Genomic DNA, 23,027 nt, shown 5'->3' on the forward strand with positions numbered 1-23,027 from the left:
GTGTCAGAGAGTGTCAGTGAGTCTTAGTGAGTGTCTGAGAGTGACAGAGAGTGTCAGAGAGTCAGAGAGTGTCAGAGAGTGTTAGAGAGTGATAGAGAGTGCTAGAGAGTGATAGAGAGTGTCAGAGAGTGTCAGAGAGTGATAGTGAGTGTCTGAGAGTGTCAGAGAGTGATAGAGAGTGATATAGAGTGTCAGAGAGTGTCAGAGAGAGTCAGAGAGTGATAGAGAGTGTCAGAGAGTGATAGAGAGTGTCAGAGAGTGATAGAGAGTGATAGAGAGTGTCAGAGAGTGATAGAGTGTCAGAGAGTGTCAGAGAGTGATAGAGAGTGTCAGAGAGTGATAGAGAGTGTCAGAGAGTGACAGAGAGTGATAGAGAGTGTCAGAGAGTGTCAGAGAGTGATAGAGAGTGTCAGAGAGTGTCTGAGAGTGTCAGAAAGTGATAGAGAGTGATAGAGAGTGTCAGAGAGTGTCAAAAAGTGTCAGAGAGTGATAGTGAGTGTCAGAGAGTGATAGAGAGTGATAGAGAGTTTCAGAGAGTGTCAGAGAGTGTCTGAGAGTGTCAGAGAGTGATAGAGAGTGCTAGAGAGTGTCAGAGAGTGTCAGAGAGTGTCAGAGAGTGTCAGAGAGTGATAGTGAGTGTCTGAGAGTGTCAGAGAGTGATAGAGAGTGCTAGAGAGTGTTAGAGAGTGTCAGAGAGTGTCAGAGAGTGATAGAGAGTGTCAGAGAGTGTCAGAGAGTGTCAGAGAGTGATAGTGAGTGTCAGTGAGTGTCAGAGAGTGTCAGAGAGTGATAGAGAGTGCTAGAGAGTGCTAGAGAGTGTCAGGGAGTGTCAGAGAGTGTCAGAGAGTGTCAGAGAGTCTTAGTGAGTGTCTGAGAGTGACAGAGAGTGTCAGAGAGTCAGAGAGTGTCAGAGAGTGTTAGAGAGTGATAGAGAGTGTCAGAGAGTGATAGAGAGTGATAGAGAGTGTCAGAGTGTGTCAGATAGTGATAGTGAGTGTCAGAGAGTGATAGAGAGTGTCAGAGAGTGATAGAGAGTGTCAGAGAGTGACATAGAGTGATAGAGAGTGTCAGAGAGTGTCAGAGAGTGATAGAGAGTGTCAGACAGTGTCTGAGAGTGTCAGAAAGTGATAGAGAGTGATAGAGAGTGTCAGAGAGTGTCAGCGAGTGTCAGAGAGTGATAGTGAGTGTCAGAGAGTGATAGAGAGTGATAGAGAGTTTCAGAGAGTGTCAGAGAGTGTCTGAGAGTGTCAGAGAGTGATAGAGAGTGCTAGAGAGTGTCAGAGAGTGTCAGAGAGTGTCAGAGAGTGTCAGAGAGTGTCAGAGAGTGATAGTGAGTGTCTGAGAGTGTCAGAGAGTGATAGAGAGTGCTAGAGAGTGTTAGAGAGTGTCAGAGAGTGTCAGAGAGTGATAGAGAGTGTCAGAGAGTGTCAGAGAGTGTCAGAGAGTGATAGTGAGTGTCAGTGAGTGTCAGAGAGTGTCAGAGAGTGATAGAGAGTGCTAGAGAGTGCTAGAGAGTGTCAGGGAGTGTCAGAGAGTGTCAGAGAGTGTCAGAGAGTCTTATTGAGTGTCTGAGAGTGACAGAGAGTTTCAGAGAGTCAGAGAGTGTCAGAGAGTGTTAGAGAGTGATAGAGAGTGCTAGAGAGTGATAGAGAGTGTCAGAGAGTGTCAGAGAGTGATAGTGAGTGTCTGAGAGTGTCAGAGAGTGATAGAGAGTGATATAGAGTGTCAGAGAGTGTCAGAGAGTGTCAGAGAGTAATAGAGAGTGTCAGAGTGTGATAGAGAGTGTCAGAGAGTGATAGAGAGTGATAGAGAGTGTCAGAGAGTGATAGAGTGTCAGAGAGTGTCAGAGAGTGATAGAGAGTGTCAGAGAGTGATAGAGAGTGTCAGAGAGTGACAGAGAGTGATAGAGAGTGTCTGAGAGTGTCAGAGAGTGATAGAGAGTGTCAGAGAGTGTCTGATAGTGTCAGAAAGTGATAGAGAGTGATAGAGAGTGTCAGAGAGTGTCAGAGAGTGTCAGAGAGTGATAGTGAGTGTCAGAGAGTGATAGAGAGTGATAGAGAGTTTCAGAGAGTGTCAGAGAGTGTCTGAGAGTGTCAGAGAGTGATAGAGAGTGCTAGAGAGTGATAGAGAGTGTCAGAGAGTGTCAGAGAGTGTCAGAGAGTGATAGTGAGTGTCTGAGAGTGTCAGAGAGTGATAGAGAGTACTAGAGAGTGTTAGAGAGTGTCAGAGAGTGTCAGAGAGTGATAGAGAGTGTCAGAGAGTGTCAGAGAGTGTCAGAGAGTGATAGTGAGTGTCAGTGAGTGTCAGAGAGTGTCAGATAGTGATAGAGAGTGCTAGAGGGTGCTAGAGAGTGTCAGGGAGTGTCAGAGAGTGTCAGAGAGTGTCAGAGAGTCTTAGTGAGTGTCTGAGAGTGACAGAGAGCGTCAGAGAGTCAGAGAGTGTCAGAGAGTGTTAGAGAGTGATAGAGAGCGCTAGAGAGTGTCAGAGAGTGTCAGAGAGTGTCAGAGAGTGATAGTGAGTGTCAGAGAGTGTCAGAGAGTGTCAGAGAGTGATAGAGAGTGTCAGAGAGTGTCAGAGAGGGTCAGAGAGTGTCAGAGAGTGTCAGAGAGTGATAGAGAGTGATAGAGAGTGTCAGAGAGTGATAGAGAGTGTCAGAGAGTGTCAGAGAGTGATAGAGAGTGATAGAGAGTTTCAGAGAGTGTCAGAGAGTGTCTGAGAGTGTCAGAGAGTGATAGAGAGTGATAGAGAGTGTCAGAGAGTGATAGCGAGTGTCAGAGAGTGTCAGAGAGTGAATTAGAGTGTCAGAGAGTGTCTGAGAGTGTCAGACAGTGTCAGAGAGTGTCAGAGAGTGTCAGAGAGTGATAGAGAGTGTCAGAGAGTGTCAGAGAGTGATAGAGAGTGACAGAGAGTGTCTGAGAGTATCAGAGAGTGATAGAGAGTGATAGAGAGTGTCAGAGAGTGTCAGAGAGTGTCAGAGAGTGATAGTGAGTGATAGAGAGTTTCAGAGAGTGTCAGAGAGTGATATAGAGTGTCAGAGAGCGATAGAGAGTGATAGAGAGTTTCAGAGAGTGTCAGAGAGTGTCAGAGAGTGATAGAGAGTGATAGAGAGTTTCAGAGAGAGTCAGAGAGTGTCAGAGAGTGTCTGAGAGTGATAGAGAGTGACAAAGATTGTCAGAGTGTGTCAGAGAGTGTCAGAGTGTGTCTGAGAGTGTCAGAGAGTGATAGAGAGTGATAGAGAGTGTCAGAGAGTGTCAGAGAGTGTCAGAGAGTGTCAGATGGTGAGAGTGAGTGTCAGAGAGTGATAGAGAGTGTCAGAGAGTGAAAGAGAGTGTCAGAGAGTGTCAGAGAGTGTCAGAGAGTGATAGAGAGTTTCAGAGAGTGTCAGAGAGTGTCAGAGAGTGTCTGAGAGTGACAGAGAGTGCTAGAGAGTGTCAGAGAGTGATAGAGAGTGCTAGAGAGTGTCAGAGAGTGTCAGAGAGTGTCAGAGAGTGATAGTGAGTGTCTGAAAGTGTCAGAGAGTGATAGAGAGTGCTAGAGAGTGTCAGAGAGTGTCAGAGAGTATCAGAGAGTGATAGTGAGTGTCAGAGAGTGTCAGAGAGTGTCAGAGAGTGTCAGAGAGTGATAGAGAGTGTCAGAGAGTGTCAGAGAGGGTCAGAGAGGGTCAGAGAGTGATAGTGAGTGTCAGTGAGTGTCAGAGAGTGTCAGAGAGTGATAGAGAGTGCTAGAGAGTGTCAGAGAGTGTCAGAGAGTGATAGAGAGTGATAGAGAGTGATAGAGAGTGCTAGAGAGTGTCAGAGAGTGTCAGAGAGTGTCAGAGAGTGATAGTGAGTGTCAGAGAGTGTCAGAGAGTGTCACAGAGTGATAGAGAGCGTCAGAGAGTGTCAGAGAGTGTCAGAGAGTGATAGAGAGTGATAGAGAGTGATAGAGAGTGCTAGAGAGTGTCAGAGAGTGTCAGAGAGTGTCAGAGAGTGTCAGAGAGTGATAGTGAGTGTCAGAGAGTGTCAGAGAGTGTCAGAGAGTGATAGAGAGCGTCAGAGAGTGTCAGAGAGTGATAGAGAGTGATAGAGAGTGTCACAGAGTGTCAGAGAGTGTCAGAGAGTGATAGAGAGTGATAGAGAGTGTCAGAGAGTGATAGAGAGTATCAGAGAGATTCAGAGAGTGTCAGAGAGTGATAGAGAGTGTCAGAGAGTGATAGAGAGTGATAGAGAGTGTCAGAGGGTGTCAGAGTGTGTCAGATAGTGATAGTGATTGTCAGATAGTGATAGAGAGTGTCTGAGAGTGTCAGAGAGTGATAGAGAGTGATAGAGAGTGTCAGAGAGTGTCAGAGAGTGATAGTCAGTGTCAGAGAGTGTCTGAGATTGTCAGAGAGTGATAGAGAGTGTCAGAGAGTGATAGAGAGTGTCAGAGAGTGATAGAGAGTGTCAGAGAGTGATAGAGAGTGATAGAGTGTGTCAGAGAGTGATAGAGAGTGTCAGAGATTGTCAGAGAGTGATAGAGAGTGTCAGAGAGTGTCTGAGAGTGTCAGAGAGTGTCAGAGAGTGTCAGAGAGTGATAGAGACTGTCAGAGAGAGTCAGAGAGTGATAGAGAGTGTCAGAGAGTGTCTGAGAGTGTCAGAGAGTAATAGAGAGTGATAGAGAGTGTCAGAGAGTGTCAGAGAGTGATAGTGAGTGTCAGAGAGTGCCTGAGAGTGTCAGAGAGTAATAGAGAGTGATAGAGAGTGTCAGAGAGAGTCAGAGAGTGATCGAGAGTGCTAGAGAGTGTCAGAGAGTGTCAGAGGGTGTCAGAGAGTGTCAGAGAGTGATAGCGAGTGTCAGAGAGTGTCAGAGAGTGATAATGAGTGTCAGAGAGTGTCAGAGAGTGTCAGAGAGTGATAGAGAGTGTCAGAGAGTGATAGAGAGTGTCAGAGAGTGGTAGAGAGTGTCAGAGAGTTATAGAGAGTGATAGAGTGTGTCAGAGAGTGATAGAGAGTGTCAGAGAGTGTCAGAGAGTGATAGTGAGTGTCTGAGAGAGTCAGAGAGTGATAGAGAGTGGTAGAGAGTGTCAGAGAGTGTCAGAGAGTGATAGAGAGTGTCAGAGAGTGATAGAGAGTGTCAAAGAGTGATAGAGAGTGTCAGAGAGTGTCAGAGAGTGATAGAGAGTGTCAGAGAGTGATAGAGAGTGTCAGAGAGTGTCAGAGAGTGATAGAGCGTGTCAGAGAGTGTCAGAGAGTGATAGAGAGTGTCAGAGAGTGTCAGAGAGTGTCAGAGAGTGATAGAGAGTGTCAGAGAGTGTCTGAGAGTGTCAGAGAGTGATAGAGAGTTTCAGAGAGTGTCAGAGAGTGTCAGAGAGTGATAGAGAGTGTCAGAGAGTGATAGAGAGTGTCAGAGAGTGGTAGAGAGTGTCAGAGAGTTATAGAGAGTGATAGAGTGTGTCAGAGAGTGATAGAGAGTGTCAGAGAGTGTCAGAGAGTGATAGTGAGTGTCTGAGAGAGTCAGAGAGTGATAGAGAGTGATAGAGAGTGTCAGAGAGTGTCAGAGAGTGATAGAGAGTGTCAGAGAGTGATAGAGAGTGTCAAAGAGTGATAGAGAGTGTCAGAGAGTGTCAGAGAGTGATAGAGAGTGTCAGAGAGTGTCAGAGAGTGATAGAGAGTGTCAGAGAGAGTCAGAGAGTGATAGAGAGTGTCAGAGAGTGTCAGAGAGTGTCAGAGAGTGATAGAGAGTGTCAGAGAGTGTCTGAGAGTGTCAGAGAGTGATAGAGAGTTTCAGAGAGTGTCAGAGAGTGTCAGAGAGTGTCAGAGAGTTATAGAGAGTGCTAGAGAGTGTCAGAGAGTGTCAGAGAGTGATAGAGAGTGCTAGAGAGTGTCAGAGAGTGTCAGAGAGTGTCAGAGAGTGATAGTGAATGTCAGAGAGTGTCAGAGAGTGTCAGAGAGTGCCAGAGAGTGATAGAGAGTGTCAGAGAGTGTCAGAGAGGGTCAGAGAGTGAGAGTGAGTGTCAGTGAGTGTCAGAGAGTGTCAGAGAGTGATAGAGAGTGCTAGAGAGTGTCAGAGAGTGTCAGAGAGTGTCAGAGAGTCATAGTGAGTGTCTGAGAGTGATAGAGAGTGTCAGAGAGTGTCAGAGAGTGTCAGAGAGTGATAGAGAGTGCTAGAGAGTGTCAGAGAGTGTCAGAGAGTGTCAGAGAGTGTCAGAGAGTGATAGTGAGTGTCAGAGAGTGATAGTGAGTGTCAGAGAGTGTCAGAGAGTGATAGAGAGCGTCAGAGAGTGTCAGAGAGTGTCAGAGAGTGTCAGAGAGTGATAGAGAGTGATAGAGACTGTCAGAGAGTGTCAGAGAGTGTCAGAGAGTGATAGAGAGTGATAGAGTGTGTCAGAGAGTGATATAGAGTATCAGAGAGTTTCAGAGAGTGTCAGAGAGTGATAGAGAGTGTCAGAGAGTGATAGAGAGTGTCAGAGAGTGTCAGAGAGTGTCAGAGAGTGATAGTGAGTGTCTGAGAATGTCAGAGTGTGTCAGAAAGTGTCAGAGAGTGATGGAGAGTGATAGAGAGATTCAGAGAGTGTCAGTGAGTGTCTGAGAGTGTCAGAGAGTGTCAGAGAGTGTCAGAGAGTGATAGAGAGTGTCAGAGAGTGTCAGAGTGTGTCAGATAGTGATAGTGAGTGTCAGAGAGTGATAGAGAGTGTCTGAGAGTGTCAGAGAGTGATAGAGAGTGATAGAGAGTGTCTGAGAGTGTCAGAGAGTGTCAGAGAGTGTCAGAGAGTGATAGAGAGTGTCAGAGAGTGTCAGAGAGTGATAGAGTGTCAGAGAGTGTCAGAGAGTGATAGAGAGTGTCAGAGAGTGATAGAGAGTGTCAGAGAGTGACAGAGAGTGATAGAGAGTGTCAGAGAGTGTCAGAGAGTGATTGAGAGTGTCAGAGAGTGTCTGAGAGTGTCAGAAAGTGATAGAGAGTTTCAGAGAGTGTCAGAGAGTCTCATAGAGTGTCAGAGAGTGATAGAGAGTGCTAGAGAGTGTCAGAGAGTGTCAGAGAGTGTCAGAGAGTGATAGTGAGTGTCTGAGAGTGTCAGAGAGTGATAGAGAGTGCTAGAGAGTGTTAGAGAGTGTCAGAGAGTGTCAGAGAGTGATAGAGAGTGTCAGAGAGTGTCAGAGAGTGTCAGAGAGTGATAGTGAGTGTCAGTGAGTGTCAGAGAGTGTCAGAGAGTGATAGAGAGTGCTAGAGAGTGCTAGAGAGTGTCAGGGAGTGTCAGAGAGTGTCAGAGAGTGTCAGAGAGTCTTAGTGAGTGTCTGAGAGTGACAGAGAGTGTCAGAGAGTCAGAGAGTGTCAGAGAGTGTTAGAGAGTGATAGAGAGTGCTAGAGAGTGTCAGAGAGTGTCAGAGAGTGATAGTGAGTGTCAGAGAGTGTCAGAGAGTGTCAGAGAGTGATAGAGAGTGTCAGAGAGTGTCAGAGAGGGTCAGAGAGTGATAGTGAGTGTCAGAGAGTGTCAGAGAGTGTCAGAGAGTGTCAGAGAGTGATAGAGAGTGATAGAGAGTGTCAGAGAGTGTCAGAGAGTGTCAGAGAGTGATAGAGAGTGATAGAGAGTGTCAGAGAGTGATAGAGAGTGTCAGAGAGTGTCAGAGAGTGATAGAGAGTGATAGAGAGTTTCAGAGAGTGTCAGAGAGTGTCTGAGAGTGTCAGAGAGTGATAGAGAGTGATAGAGAGTGTCAGAGAGTGATAGCGAGTGTCAGAGAGTGTCAGAGAGTGAATTAGAGTGTCAGAGAGTGTCAGAGAGTGATAGAGAGTGTCAGAGAGTGTCTGAGAGTGATAGAGAGTGTCAGAGAGTGTCTGAGAGTGTCAGAGAGTGATAGAGAGTGATAGAGAGTGTCAGAGAGTGATAGTGAGTGTCAGAGAGTGTCAGAGAGAGTCAGAGAGTGATAGAGAGTGCTAGAGAGTGTCAGAGAGTGTCAGAGGGTGTCAGAGAGTGTCAGAGAGTGATAGCGAGTGTCAGAGAGTGTCAGAGAGTGATAGTGAGTGTCAGAGAGTGTCAGAGAGTGTCAGGGAGTGATAGAGAGTGTCAGAGAGTGATATAGAGTGTCAGAGAGTGATAGAGAGTGATAGAGTGTGTCAGAGAGTGATAGAGAGTGTCAGAGAGTGTCAGAGAGTGATAGAAAGTGTCAGAGAGTGTCAGAGAGTGTCAGAGAGTGATAGAGAGTGTCAGAGAGTGTCTGAGAGTGTCAGAGAGTGATAGAGAGTGTCAGAGAGTGTCAGAGAGTGTCAGAGAGTGATAGTGAGTGTCAGAGAGAGTCAGAGAGTGATAGAGAGATTCAGAGAGTGTCAGTGAGTGTCTGAGAGTGTCAGAGAGTGTCAGAGAGTGATAGAGAGTGATAGAGAGTGTCAGAGAGTGTCAGAGTGTGTCAGATAGTGATAGTGAGTGTCAGAGAGTGATAGAGAGTGTCTGAGAGTGTCAGAGAGTGATAGAGAGTGATAGAGAGTGTCAGAGAGTGTCAGAGAGTGATAGTGAGTGTCAGAGAGTGTCTGAGATTGTCAGAGAGTGATAGAGAGTGTCAGAGAGTGATAGAGAGTGTCAGAGAGTGCTAGAGAGTGTCAGAGAGTGATAGAGAGTGATAGAGTGTGTCAGAGAGTGATAGAGAGTGTCAGAGAGTGATAGAGAGTGTCAGAGAGTGTCTGAGAGTGTCAGAGAGTGTCAGAGAGTGTCAGAGAGTGATAGAGAGTGTCAGAGAGTGTCAGAGAGTGATAGAGAGTGTCAGAGAGTGTCTGAGAGTGTCAGAGAGTGATAGAGAGTGATAGAGAGTGTCAGAGAGTGTCAGAGAGTGATAGTGAGTGTCAGAGAGTGTCAGAGAGAGTCAGAGAGTGATAGAGAGTGCTAGAGAGTGTCAGAGTGTGTCAGAGGGTGTCAGAGAGTGTCAGAGAGTGATAGCGAGTGTCAGAGAGTGTCAGAGAGTGCTAGTGAGTGTCAGAGAGTGTCAGAGAGTGTCAGAGAGTGATAGAGTGTGTCAGAGAGTGATAGAGAGTGTCAGAGAGTGATATAGAGTGATAGAGTGTCTCAGAGAGTGATAGAGAGTGTCAGAGAGTGTCAGAGAGTGATAGAAAGTGTCAGAGAGTCTCTGAGAGTGTCAGAGAGTGTCAGAGAGTGTCAGAGAGTGATAGAGAGTGTCAGAGAGTGTCAGAGAGTGTCAGAGAGTGATAGAGAGTGTCAGAGTGTGTCTGAGAGTGTCAGAGAGTGATAGAGAGTGATAGAGAGTGTCAGAGAGTGTCAGAGAGTGATAGTGAGTGTCAGAGAGAGTCAGAGAGTGATAGAGAGTGCTAGAGAGTGTCAGGGAGTGTCAGAGGGTGTCAGAGAGTGTCAGAGAGTGATAGCGAGTGTCAGAGAGTGTCAGAGAGTGATAGTGAGTGTCAGAGAGTGTCTGAGATTGTCAGAGAGTGATAGAGAGTGATAGAGAGTGTCAGAGAGTGTCAGAGAGTGATAGTGAGTGTCTGAGAGTGTCAGAGAGTGTCAGAGAGTGTCAGAGAGTGTCAGAGAGTGATAGTGAGTGTCAGAGAGTGTCTGAGATTGTCAGAGAGTGATAGAGAGTGATAGAGAGTGATAGAGTGTGTCAGAGAGTGATAGAGAGTGTCAGAGAGTGTCAGAGAGTGTCAGAAAGTGATAGTGAGTGTCTGAGAGTGTCAGAGAGTGATAGAGAGTGCTAGAGAGTATCAGAGAGTTTCAGAGAGTGTCAGAGAGTGATAGTGAGTGTCAGAGAGTGTCAGAGAGTGATAGTGAGTGTCAGAGAGTGTCTGAGATTGTCAGAGAGTGATAGAGAGTGATAGAGAGTGTCAGAGAGTGTCAGAGAGTGATAGTGAGTGTCAGAGAGTGTCTGAGATTGTCAGAGAGTGATAGAGAGTGATAGAGAGTGTCAGAGAGTGTCAGAGAGTGATAGTGAGTGTCTGAGAGTGTCAGAGAGTGTCAGAGAGTGTCAGAGAGTGTCAGAGAGTGATAGTGAGTGTCAGAGAGTGTCTGAGATTGTCAGAGAGTGATAGAGAGTGATAGAGAGTGATAGAGTGTGTCAGAGAGTGATAGAGAGTGTCAGAGAGTGTCAGAGAGTGTCAGAAAGTGATAGTGAGTGTCTGAGAGTGTCAGAGAGTGATAGAGAGTGCTAGAGAGTATCAGAGAGTTTCAGAGAGTGTCAGAGAGTGATAGTGAGTGTCTGAGAATGTCAGAGTGTGTCAGATAGTGTCAGAGAGTGATGGAGAGTGATAGAGAGATTCAGAGAGTGTCAGTGAGTGTCTGAGAGTGTCAGAGAGTGTCAGAGAGTGATAGAGAGTGATAGAGAGTGTCAGAGAGTGTCAGAGTGTGTCAGATAGTGATAGTGAGTGTCAGAGAGTGATAGAGAGTGTCAGAGAGTGATAGAGAGTGTCAGAGAGTGACAGAGAGTGATAGAGAGTGTCAGAGAGTGTCAGAGAGTGATTGAGAGTGTCAGAGAGTGTCTGAGAGTGTCAGAAAGTGATAGAGAGTTTCAGAGAGTGTCAGAGAGTCTCATAGAGTGTCAGAGAGTGATAGAGAGTGCTAGAGAGTGTCAGAGAGTGTCAGAGAGTGTCAGAGAGTGATAGTGAGTGTCTGAGAGTGTCAGAGAGTGATAGAGAGTGCTAGAGAGTGTTAGAGAGTGTCAGAGAGTGTCAGAGAGTGATAGAGAGTGTCAGAGAGTGTCAGAGAGTGTCAGAGAGTGATAGTGAGTGTCAGTGAGTGTCAGAGAGTGTCAGAGAGTGATAGAGAGTGCTAGAGAGTGCTAGAGAGTGTCAGGGAGTGTCAGAGAGTGTCAGAGAGTGTCAGAGAGTCTTAGTGAGTGTCTGAGAGTGACAGAGAGTGTCAGAGAGTCAGAGAGTGTCAGAGAGTGTTAGAGAGTGATAGAGAGTGCTAGAGAGTGTCAGAGAGTGTCAGAGAGTGATAGTGAGTGTCAGAGAGTGTCAGAGAGTGTCAGAGAGTGATAGAGAGTGTCAGAGAGTGTCAGAGAGGGTCAGAGAGTGATAGTGAGTGTCAGAGAGTGTCAGAGAGTGTCAGAGAGTGTCAGAGAGTGATAGAGAGTGATAGAGAGTGTCAGAGAGTGTCAGAGAGTGTCAGAGAGTGATAGAGAGTGATAGAGAGTGTCAGAGAGTGATAGAGAGTGTCAGAGAGTGTCAGAGAGTGATAGAGAGTGATAGAGAGTTTCAGAGAGTGTCAGAGAGTGTCTGAGAGTGTCAGAGAGTGATAGAGAGTGATAGAGAGTGTCAGAGAGTGATAGCGAGTGTCAGAGAGTGTCAGAGAGTGAATTAGAGTGTCAGAGAGTGTCAGAGAGTGATAGAGAGTGTCAGAGAGTGTCTGAGAGTGATAGAGAGTGTCAGAGAGTGTCTGAGAGTGTCAGAGAGTGATAGAGAGTGATAGAGAGTGTCAGAGAGTGATAGTGAGTGTCAGAGAGTGTCAGAGAGAGTCAGAGAGTGATAGAGAGTGCTAGAGAGTGTCAGAGAGTGTCAGAGGGTGTCAGAGAGTGTCAGAGAGTGATAGCGAGTGTCAGAGAGTGTCAGAGAGTGATAGTGAGTGTCAGAGAGTGTCAGAGAGTGTCAGGGAGTGATAGAGAGTGTCAGAGAGTGATATAGAGTGTCAGAGAGTGATAGAGAGTGATAGAGTGTGTCAGAGAGTGATAGAGAGTGTCAGAGAGTGTCAGAGAGTGATAGAAAGTGTCAGAGAGTGTCAGAGAGTGTCAGAGAGTGATAGAGAGTGTCAGAGAGTGTCTGAGAGTGTCAGAGAGTGATAGAGAGTGTCAGAGAGTGTCAGAGAGTGTCAGAGAGTGATAGTGAGTGTCAGAGAGAGTCAGAGAGTGATAGAGAGATTCAGAGAGTGTCAGTGAGTGTCTGAGAGTGTCAGAGAGTGTCAGAGAGTGATAGAGAGTGATAGAGAGTGTCAGAGAGTGTCAGAGTGTGTCAGATAGTGATAGTGAGTGTCAGAGAGTGATAGAGAGTGTCTGAGAGTGTCAGAGAGTGATAGAGAGTGATAGAGAGTGTCAGAGAGTGTCAGAGAGTGATAGTGAGTGTCAGAGAGTGTCTGAGATTGTCAGAGAGTGATAGAGAGTGTCAGAGAGTGATAGAGAGTGTCAGAGAGTGCTAGAGAGTGTCAGAGAGTGATAGAGAGTGATAGAGTGTGTCAGAGAGTGATAGAGAGTGTCAGAGAGTGATAGAGAGTGTCAGAGAGTGTCTGAGAGTGTCAGAGAGTGTCAGAGAGTGTCAGAGAGTGATAGAGAGTGTCAGAGAGTGTCAGAGAGTGATAGAGAGTGTCAGAGAGTGTCTGAGAGTGTCAGAGAGTGATAGAGAGTGATAGAGAGTGTCAGAGAGTGTCAGAGAGTGATAGTGAGTGTCAGAGAGTGTCAGAGAGAGTCAGAGAGTGATAGAGAGTGCTAGAGAGTGTCAGAGTGTGTCAGAGGGTGTCAGAGAGTGTCAGAGAGTGATAGCGAGTGTCAGAGAGTGTCAGAGAGTGCTAGTGAGTGTCAGAGAGTGTCAGAGAGTGTCAGAGAGTGATAGAGTGTGTCAGAGAGTGATAGAGAGTGTCAGAGAGTGATATAGAGTGATAGAGTGTCTCAGAGAGTGATAGAGAGTGTCAGAGAGTGTCAGAGAGTGATAGAAAGTGTCAGAGAGTCTCTGAGAGTGTCAGAGAGTGTCAGAGAGTGTCAGAGAGTGATAGAGAGTGTCAGAGAGTGTCAGAGAGTGTCAGAGAGTGATAGAGAGTGTCAGAGTGTGTCTGAGAGTGTCAGAGAGTGATAGAGAGTGATAGAGAGTGTCAGAGAGTGTCAGAGAGTGATAGTGAGTGTCAGAGAGAGTCAGAGAGTGATAGAGAGTGCTAGAGAGTGTCAGGGAGTGTCAGAGGGTGTCAGAGAGTGTCAGAGAGTGATAGCGAGTGTCAGAGAGTGTCAGAGAGTGATAGTGAGTGTCAGAGAGTGTCTGAGATTGTCAGAGAGTGATAGAGAGTGATAGAGAGTGTCAGAGAGTGTCAGAGAGTGATAGTGAGTGTCTGAGAGTGTCAGAGAGTGTCAGAGAGTGTCAGAGAGTGTCAGAGAGTGATAGTGAGTGTCAGAGAGTGTCTGAGATTGTCAGAGAGTGATAGAGAGTGATAGAGAGTGATAGAGTGTGTCAGAGAGTGATAGAGAGTGTCAGAGAGTGTCAGAGAGTGTCAGAAAGTGATAGTGAGTGTCTGAGAGTGTCAGAGAGTGATAGAGAGTGCTAGAGAGTATCAGAGAGTTTCAGAGAGTGTCAGAGAGTGATAGTGAGTGTCAGAGAGTGTCAGAGAGTGATAGTGAGTGTCAGAGAGTGTCTGAGATTGTCAGAGAGTGATAGAGAGTGATAGAGAGTGTCAGAGAGTGTCAGAGAGTGATAGTGAGTGTCAGAGAGTGTCTGAGATTGTCAGAGAGTGATAGAGAGTGATAGAGAGTGTCAGAGAGTGTCAGAGAGTGATAGTGAGTGTCTGAGAGTGTCAGAGAGTGTCAGAGAGTGTCAGAGAGTGTCAGAGAGTGATAGTGAGTGTCAGAGAGTGTCTGAGATTGTCAGAGAGTGATAGAGAGTGATAGAGAGTGATAGAGTGTGTCAGAGAGTGATAGAGAGTGTCAGAGAGTGTCAGAGAGTGTCAGAAAGTGATAGTGAGTGTCTGAGAGTGTCAGAGAGTGATAGAGAGTGCTAGAGAGTATCAGAGAGTTTCAGAGAGTGTCAGAGAGTGATAGTGAGTGTCTGAGAATGTCAGAGTGTGTCAGATAGTGTCAGAGAGTGATGGAGAGTGATAGAGAGATTCAGAGAGTGTCAGTGAGTGTCTGAGAGTGTCAGAGAGTGTCAGAGAGTGATAGAGAGTGATAGAGAGTGTCAGAGAGTGTCAGAGTGTGTCAGATAGTGATAGTGAGTGTCAGAGAGTGATAGAGAGTGTCTGAGAGTGTCAGAGAGTGATAGAGAGTGATAGAGAGTGTCAGAGAGTGTCAGAGAGTGATAGAAAGTGTCAGAGAGTCTCTGAGAGTGTCAGAGAGTGTCAGAGAGTGTCAGAGAGTGTCAGAGAGTGTCAGAGAGTGATAGTGAGTGTCAGTGAGTGTCAGAGAGTGTCAGAGAGTGATAGAGAGTGCTAGAGAGTGTCAGAGAGTGTCAGAGAGTGTCAGAGAGTGTCAGAGAGTCATAGTGAGTGTCAGAGAGAGTCAGAGAGTGTCAGAGAGTGATAGAGAGTGATAGAGAGTGCTAGAGAGTGTCTGAGAGTGTCAGAGAGTGATAGTGAGTGTCAGAGAGTGATAGTGAGTGTCTGAGAGTGTCTGAGATTGTCAGAGAGTGATAGAGAGTGATAGAGAGTGTCAGAGAGTGTCAGAGAGTGATAGTGAGTGTCTGAGAGTGTCAGAGAGTGTCAGAGAGTGTCAGAGAGTGATAGTGAGTGTCAGAGAGTGTCTGAGATTGTCAGAGAGTGATAGAGAGTGATAGAGAGTGATAGAGTGTGTCAGAGAGTGATAGAGAGTGTCAGAGAGTGTCAGAGAGTGTCAGAAAGTGATAGTGAGTGTCTGAGAGTGTCAGAGAGTGATAGAGAGTGCTAGAGAGTATCAGAGAGTTTCAGAGAGTGTCAGAGAGTGATAGTGAGTGTCTGAGAATGTCAGAGTGTGTCAGATAGTGTCAGAGAGTGATGGAGAGTGATAGAGAGATTCAGAGAGTGTCAGTGAGTGTCTGAGAGTGTCAGAGAGTGTCAGAGAGTGATAGAGAGTGATAGAGAGTGTCAGAGTGTGTCAGATAGTGATAGTGAGTGTCAGAGAGTGATAGAGAGTGTCTGAGAGTGTCAGAGAGTGATAGAGAGTGATAGAGAGTGTCAGAGAGTGTCAGAGAGTGATAGTGAGTGTCAGAGAGTGTCTGAGATTGTCAGAGAGTGATAGAGAGTGTCAGAGAGTGATAGAGAGTGTCAGAGAGTAATAGAGAGTGTCAGAGAGTGATAGAGAGTGATAGAGTGTGTCAGAGAGTGATAGAGAGTGTCAGAGAGTGTCAGAGAGTGATAGAGAGTGTCAGAGAGTGTCTGAGAGTGTCAGAGAGTGTCAGAGAGTGTCAGAGAGTGATAGAGAGTGTCAGAGAGTGTCAGAGAGTGTCAGAGAGTGATAGAGAGTGTCAGAGAGTGTCTGAGAGTGTCAGAGAGTGGTAGAGAGTGATAGAGAGTGTCAGAGAGTGTCAGAGAGTGATAGTGAGTGTCAGAGAGTGTCAGAGAGAGTCAGAGAGTGATAGAGAGTGCTAGAGAGTGTCAGAGAGTGTCAGAGGGTGTCAGAGAGTGTCAGAGAGTGATAGCGAGTGTCAGAGAGTGTCAGAGAGTGATAGTGAGTGTCAGAGAGTGTCAGAGAGTGATAGAGAGTGTCAGAGAGTGATAGAGAGTGTCAGAGAGTGTCAGAGAGTGATAGAGAGTGTCAGAGAGTGTCTGAGAGTGTCAGAGAGTGTCAGAGAGTGTCAGAGAGTGATAGAGAGTGATAGAGAGTGTCAGAGAGTGTCAGAGAGTGATAGAGAGTGTCAGAGAGTGTCTGAGAGTGTCAGAGAGTGATAGAGAGTGATAGAGAGTGTCAGAGAGTGTCAGAGAGTGATAGTGAGTGTCAGAGAGAGTCAGAGAGTGATAGAGAGTGCTAGAGAGTGTCAGAGAGTGTCAGAGAGTGATAGTGAGTGTCAGAGAGTGTCTGAGATTTTCAGAGAGTGATAGAGAGTGTCAGAGAGTGTCAGAGAGTGATAGTGAGTGTCTGAGAGAGTCAGAGAGTGATAGAGAGTGGTAGAGAGTGTCAGAGAGTGTCAGAGAGTGATAGAGTGTGTCAGAGAGTGATAGAGAGTGTCAGAGAGTGATAGAGAGTGTCAAAGAGTGATAGAGAGTGTCAGAGAGTGTCAGAGAGTGATAGAGAGTGTCAGAGAGTGATAGAGAGTGTCAGAGAGTGTCAGAGAGTGATAGAGAGTGTCAGAGAGTGTCAGAGAGTGATAGAGAGTGTCAGAGAGTGTCAGAGAGTGTCAGAGAGTGATAGAGAGATTCAGAGAGTGTCAGTGAGTGTCTGAGAGTGTCAGAGAGTGTCAGAGAGTGATAGAGAGTGATAGAGAGTGTCAGAGAGTGTCAGAGTGTGTCAGATAGTGATAGTGAGTGTCAGAGAGTGATAGAGAGTGTCTGAGAGTGTCAGAGAGTGATAGAGAGTGATAGAGAGTGTCAGAGAGTGTCAGAGAGTGATAGAAAGTGTCAGAGAGTCTCTGAGAGTGTCAGAGAGTGTCAGAGAGTGATAGAGAGTGTCAGAGAGTGTCAGAGAGTGTCAGAGAGTGATAGAGAGTGTCAGAGAGTGTCTGAGAGTGTCAGAGAGTGATAGAGAGTGATAGAGAGTGTCAGAGAGTGTCAGAGAGTGATAGTGAGTGTCAGAGAGAGTCAGAGAGTGATAGAGAGTGCTAGAGAGTGTCAGGGAGTGTCAGAGGGTGTCAGAGAGTGTCAGAGAGTGATAGCGAGTGTCAGAGAGTGTCAGAGAGTGATAGTGAGTGTCAGAGAGTGTCTGAGATTGTCAGAGAGTGATAGAGAGTGATAGAGAGTGTCAGAGAGTGTCAGAGAGTGATAGTGAGTGTCTGAGAGTGTCAGAGAGTGTCAGAGAGTGTCAGAGAGTGATAGTGAGTGTCAGAGAGTGTCTGAGATTGTCAGAGAGTGATAGAGAGTGATAGAGAGTGATAGAGTGTGTCAGAGAGTGATAGAGAGTGTCAGAGAGTGTCAGAGAGTGTCAGAAAGTGATAGTGAGTGTCTGAGAGTGTCAGAGAGTGATAGAGAGTGCTAGAGAGTATCAGAGAGTTTCAGAGAGTGTCAGAGAGTGATAGTGAGTGTCTGAGAATGTCAGAGTGTGTCAGATAGTGTCAGAGAGTGATGGAGAGTGATAGAGAGATTCAGAGAGTGTCAGTGAGTGTCTGAGAGTGTCAGAGAGTGTCAGAGAGTGATAGAGAGTGATAGAGAGTGTCAGAGTGTGTCAGATAGTGATAGTGAGTGTCAGAGAGTGATAGAGAGTGTCTGAGAGTGTCAGAGAGTGATAGAGAGTGATAGAGAGTGTCAGAGAGTGTCAGAGAGTGATAGTGAGTGTCAGAGAGTGTCTGAGATTGTCAGAGAGTGATAGAGAGTGTCAGAGAGTGATAGAGAGTGTCAGAGAGTAATAGAGAGTGTCAGAGAGTGATAGAGAGTGATAGAGTGTGTCAGAGAGTGATAGAGAGTGTCAGAGAGTGTCAGAGAGTGATAGAGAGTGTCAGAGAGTGTCTGAGAGTGTCAGAGAGTGTCAGAGAGTGTCAGAGAGTGATAGAGAGTGTCAGAGAGTGTCAGAGAGTGATAGAGAGTGTCAGAGAGTGTCTGAGAGTGTCAGAGAGTGGTAGAGAGTGATAGAGAGTGTCAGAGAGTGTCAGAGAGTGATAGTGAGTGTCAGAGAGTGTCAGAGAGAGTCAGAGAGTGATAGAGAGTGCTAGAGAGTGTCAGAGAGTGTCAGAGGGTGTCAGAGAGTGTCAGAGAGTGATAGCGAGTGTCAGAGAGTGTCAGAGAGTGATAGTGAGTGTCAGAGAGTGTCAGAGAGTGTCAGAGAGTGATAGAGAGTGTCAGAGAGTGATAGAGAGTGTCAGAGAGTGTCAGAGAGTGATAGAGAGTGTCAGAGAGTGTCTGAGAGTGTCAGAGAGTGTCAGAGAGTGTCAGAGAGTGATAGAGAGTGTCAGAGAGTGTCAGAGAGTGATAGAGAGTGTCAGAGAGTGTCTGAGAGTGTCAGAGAGTGATAGAGAGTGATAGAGAGTGTCAGAGAGTGTCAGAGAGTGATAGTGAGTGTCAGAGAGAGTCAGAGAGTGATAGAGAGTGCTAGAGAGTGTCAGAGAGTGTCAGAGAGTGATAGTGAGTGTCAGAGAGTGTCTGAGATTTTCAGAGAGTGATAGAGAGTGTCAGAGAGTGTCAGAGAGTGATAGTGAGTGTCTGAGAGAGTCAGAGAGTGATAGAGAGTGGTAGAGAGTGTCAGAGAGTGTCAGAGAGTGATAGAGTGTGTCAGAGAGTGATAGAGAGTGTCAGAGAGTGATAGAGAGTGTCAAAGAGTGATAGAGAGTGTCAGAGAGTGTCAGAGAGTGATAGAGAGTGTCAGAGAGTGATAGAGAGTGTCAGAGAGTGTCAGAGAGTGATAGAGAGTGTCAGAGAGTGTCAGAGAGTGATAGAGAGTGTCAGAGAGTGTCAGAGAGTGTCAGAGAGTGATAGAGAGTGTCAGAGAGTGTCTGAGAGTGTCAGAGAGTGATAGAGAGTTTCAGAGAGTGTCAGAGAGTGTCAGAGAGTGTCAGAGAGTGATAGAGAGTGCTAGAGAGTGTCAGAGAGTGTCAGAGAGTGATAGAGAGTGCTAGAGAGTGTCAGAGAGTGTCAGAGAGTGTCAGAGAGTGATAGTGAGTGTCTGAAAGTTTCAGAGAGTGATAGAGAGTGCTAGAGAGTGTCAGAGAGTGTCAGAGAGTGTCAGAGAGTGATAGTGAGTGTCAGAGAGTGTCAGAGAGTGTCAGAGAGTGTCAGAGAGTGATAGAGAGTGTCAGAGAGTGTCAGAGAGTGTCAGAGAGTGATAGTGAGTGTCAGTGAGTGTCAGAGAGTGTCAGAGAGTGATAGAGAGTGCTAGAGAGTGTCAGAGAGTGTCAGAGAGTGTCAGAGAGTGTCAGAGAGTCATAGTGAGTGTCTGAGAGTGATAGAGAGTGTCAGAGAGTGTCAGAGAGTGATAGAGAGTGATAGAGAGTGCTAGAGAGTGTCTGAGAGTGTCAGAGAGAGATAGTGAGTGTCAGAGAGTGATAGTGAGTGTCTGAGAGAGTCAGAGAGTGATAGAGAGTTGTAGAGAGTGTCAGAGAGTGTCAGAGAGTGATAGAGATTGTCAGAGAGTGTCAGAGAGTGTCAAAGAGTGATAGAGAGTGTCAGAGAGTGTCAGAGAGTGATAGAGAGTGTCAGAGAGTGATAGAGAGTGCTAGAGAGTGTCAGAGAGTGTCAGAGAGTGTCAGAGAGTGTCAGAGAGTGATAGAGAGTGCTAGAGAGTGTCAGAGAGTGTCAGAGAGTGTCAGAGAGTGTCAGAGAGTGATAGTGAGTGTCTGAGAGTGTCAGAGAGTGATAGAGAGTGCTAGAGAGTGTTAGAGAGTGTCAGAGAGTGTCAGAGAGTGATAGAGAGTGTCAGAGAGTGTCAGAGAGTGTCAGAGAGTGATAGTGAGTGTCAGTGAGTGTCAGAGAGTGTCAGAGAGTGATAGAGAGTGCTAGAGAGTGCTAGAGAGTGTCAGGGAGTGTCAGAGAGTGTCAGAGTGTGTCAGAGAGTCTTAGTGAGTGTCTGAGAGTGACAGAGAGTGTCAGAGAGTCAGAGAGTGTCAGAGAGTGTTAGAGAGTGATAGAGAGTGCTAGAGAGTGTCAGAGAGTGTCAGAGAGTGATAGAGAGTGATAGTGAGTGTCAGAGAGTGTCAGAGAGTGTCAGAGAGTGATAGAGAGTGTCAGAGAGTGTCAGAGAGGGTCAGAGAGTGATAGTGAGTGTCAGAGAGTGTCAGAGAGTGTCAGAGAGTGTCAGAGAGTGATAGAGAGTGATAGAGAGTGTCAGAGAGTGTCAGAGAGTGTCAGAGAGTGATAGAGAGTGATAGAGAGTGTCAGAGAGTGATAGAGAGTGTCAGAGAGTGTCAGAGAGTGATAGACAGTGATAGAGAGTTTCAGAGAGTGTCAGAGAGTGTCTGAGAGTGTCAGAGAGTGATAGAGAGTGATAGAGAGTGTCAGAGAGTGATAGCGAGTGTCAGAGAGTGTCAGAGAGTGAATTAGAGTGTCAGAGAGTGTCAGAGAGTGATAGAGAGTGTCAGAGAGTGTCAGAGAGTGATAGTGAGTGTCAGAGAGTGTCAGAGAGAGTCAGAGAGTGATAGAGAGTGCTAGAGAGTGTCAGAGAGGGTCAGAGAGTGATAGTGAGTGTCAGAGAGTGTCAGAGAGTGTCAGAGAGTGTCAGAGAGTGATAGAGAGTGATAGAGAGTGTCAGAGAGTGTCAGAGAGTGTCAGAGAGTGATAGAGAGTGATAGAGAGTGTCAGAGAGTGATAGAGAGTGTCAGAGAGTGTCAGAGAGTGATAGACAGTGATAGAGAGTTTCAGAGAGTGTCAGAGAGTGTCTGAGAGTGTCAGAGAGTGATAGAGAGTGATAGAGAGTGTCAGAGAGTGATAGCGAGTGTCAGAGAGTGTCAGAGAGTGAATTAGAGTGTCAGAGAGTGTCAGAGAGTGGTAGAGAGTGTCAGAGAGTGTCTGAGAGTGATAGAGAGTGTCAGAGAGTGTCTGAGAGTGTCAGAGAGTGATAGAGAGTGATAGAGAGTGTCAGAGAGTGTCAGAGAGTGATAGTGAGTGTCAGAGAGTGTCAGAGAGAGTCAGAGAGTGATAGAGAGTGCTAGAGAGTGTCAGAGAGTGTCAGAGGGTGTCAGAGAGTGTCAGAGAGTGATAGCGAGTGTCAGAGAGTGTCAGAGAGTGATAGTGAGTGTCAGAGAGTGTCAGAGAGTGTCAGGGAGTGATAGAGAGTGTCAGAGAGTGATAGAGAGTGTCAGAGAGTGATAGAGAGTGATAGAGTGTGTCAGAGAGTGATAGAGAGTGTCAGAGAGTGTCAGAGAGTGATAGAAAGTGTCAGAGAGTGTCAGAGAGTGTCAGAGAGTGATAGAGAGTGTCAGAGAGTGTCTGAGAGTGTCAGAGAGTGATAGAGAGTGATAGAGAGTGTCAGAGAGTGTCAGAGAGTGATAGTGAGTGTCAGAGAGAGTCAGAGAGTGATAGAGAGATTCAGAGAGTGTCAGTGAGTGTCTGAGAGTGTCAGAGAGTGTCAGAGAGTGATAGAGAGTGATAGAGAGTGTCAGAGAGTGTCAGAGTGTGTCAGATAGTGATAGTGAGTGTCAGAGAGTGATAGAGAGTGTCTGAGAGTGTCAGAGAGTGATAGAGAGTGATAGAGAGTGTCAGAGAGTGTCAGAGAGTGATAGTGAGTGTCAGAGAGTGTCTGAGATTGTCAGAGAGTGATAGAGAGTGTCAGAGAGTGATAGAGAGTGTCAGAGAGTGATAGAGAGTGTCGGAGAGTGATAGAGAGTGATAGAGTGTGTCAGAGAGTGATAGAGAGTGTCAGAGAGTGATAGAGAGTGTCAGAGAGTGTCTGAGAGTGTCAGAGAGTGTCAGAGAGTGTCAGAGAGTGATAGAGAGTGTCAGAGAGTGTCAGAGAGTGATAGAGAGTGTCAGAGAGTGTCTGAGAGTGTCAGAGAGTGATAGAGAGTGATAGAGAGTGTCAGAGAGTGTCAGAGAGTGATAGTGAGTGTCAGAGAGTGTCAGAGAGAGTCAGAGAGTGATAGAGAGTGCTAGAGAGTGTCAGAGAGTGTCAGAGGGTGTCAGAGAGTGTCAGAGAGTGATAGCGAGTGTCAGAGAGTGTCAGAGAGTGATAGTGAGTGTCAGACAGTGTCAGAGAGTGTCAGAGAGTGATAGAGTGTGTCAGAGAGTGATAGAGAGTGTCAGAGAGTGATAGAGAGTGATAGAGTGTGTCAGAGAGTGATAGAGATTGTCAGTGAGTGTCAGAGAGTGATAGAAAGTGTCAGAGAGTCTCTGAGAGTGTCAGAGAGTGTCAGAGTGTGTCAGAGAGTGATAGAGAGTGTCAGAGAGTGTCAGAGAGTGTCAGAGAGTGATAGAGAGTGTCAGAGAGTGTCTGAGAGTGTCAGAGAGTGATAGAGAGTGATAGAGAGTGTCAGAGAGTGTCAGAGAGTGATAGTGAGTGTCAGAGAGAGTCAGAGAGTGATAGAGAGTGCTAGAGAGTGTCAGGGAGTGTCAGAGGGTGTCAGAGAGTGTCAGAGAGTGATAGCGAGTGTCAGAGAGTGTCAGAGAGTGATAGAGAGTGTCAGAGAGTGTCTGAGAGTGTCAGAGAGTGATAGAGAGTGATAGAGAGTGTCAGAGAGTGTCAAAGAGTGATAGTGAGTGTCAGAGAGAGTCAGAGAGTGATAGAGAGTGCTAGAGAGTGTCAGGGAGTGTCAGAGGGTGTCAGAGAGTGTCAGAGAGTGATAGCGAGTGTCAGAGAGTGTCAGAGAGTGATAGTGAGTGTCAGAGAGTGTCTGAGATTGTCAGAGAGTGATAGAGAGTGATAGAGAGTGTCAGAGAGTGTCAGAGAGTGATAGTGAGTGTCTGAGAGTGTCAGAGGGTGTCAGAGAGTGTCAGAGAGTGATAGAGAGTGTCAGAGAGTGTCAGAGAGTGATAGTGAGTGTCAGAGAGAGTCAGAGAGTGATAGAGAGTGCTAGAGAGTGTCAGGGAGTGTCAGAGGGTGTCAGAGAGTGTCAGAGAGTGATAGCGAGTGTCAGAGAGTGTCAGAGAGTGATAGTGAGTGTCAGAGAGTGTCTGAGATTGTCAGAGAGTGATAGAGAGTGATAGAGAGTGTCAGAGAGTGTCAGAGAGTGATAGTGAGTGTCTGAGAGTGTCAGAGAGTGTCAGAGAGTGTCAGAGAGTGATAGTGAGTGTCAGAGAGTGTCTGAGATTGTCAGAGAGTGATAGAGAGTGATAGAGAGTGATAGAGTGTGTCAGAGAGTGATAGAGAGTGTCAGAGAGTGTCAGAGAGTGTCAGAGAGTGTCAGAGAGTGATAGTGAGTGTCAGTGAGTGTCAGAGAGTGTCAGAGAGTGATAGAGAGTGCTAGAGAGTGCTAGAGAGTGTCAGGGAGTGTCAGAGAGTGTCAGAGTGTGTCAGAGAGTCTTAGTGAGTGTCTGAGAGTGACAGAGAGTGTCAGAGAGTCAGAGAGTGTCAGAGAGTGTTAGAGAGTGATAGAGAGTGCTAGAGAGTGTCAGAGAGTGTCAGAGAGTGATAGAGAGTGATAGTGAGAGTCAGAGAGTGTCAGAGAGTGTCAGAGAGTGATAGAGAGTGTCAGAGAGTGTCAGAGAGGGTCAGAGAGTGATAGTGAGTGTCAGAGAGTGTCAGAGAGTGTCAGAGAGTGTCAGAGAGTGATAGAGAGTGATAGAGAGTGTCAGAGAGTGTCAGAGAGTGTCAGAGAGTGATAGAGAGTGATAGAGAGTGTCAGAGAGTGATAGAGAGTGTCAGAGAGTGTCAGAGAGTGATAGACAGTGATAGAGAGTTTCAGAG

Source organism: Heterodontus francisci, chromosome 23 (assembly GCF_036365525.1).
Source record: "Heterodontus francisci isolate sHetFra1 chromosome 23, sHetFra1.hap1, whole genome shotgun sequence".
Classification (NCBI taxonomy): Eukaryota; Metazoa; Chordata; class Chondrichthyes; order Heterodontiformes; family Heterodontidae; genus Heterodontus; species Heterodontus francisci.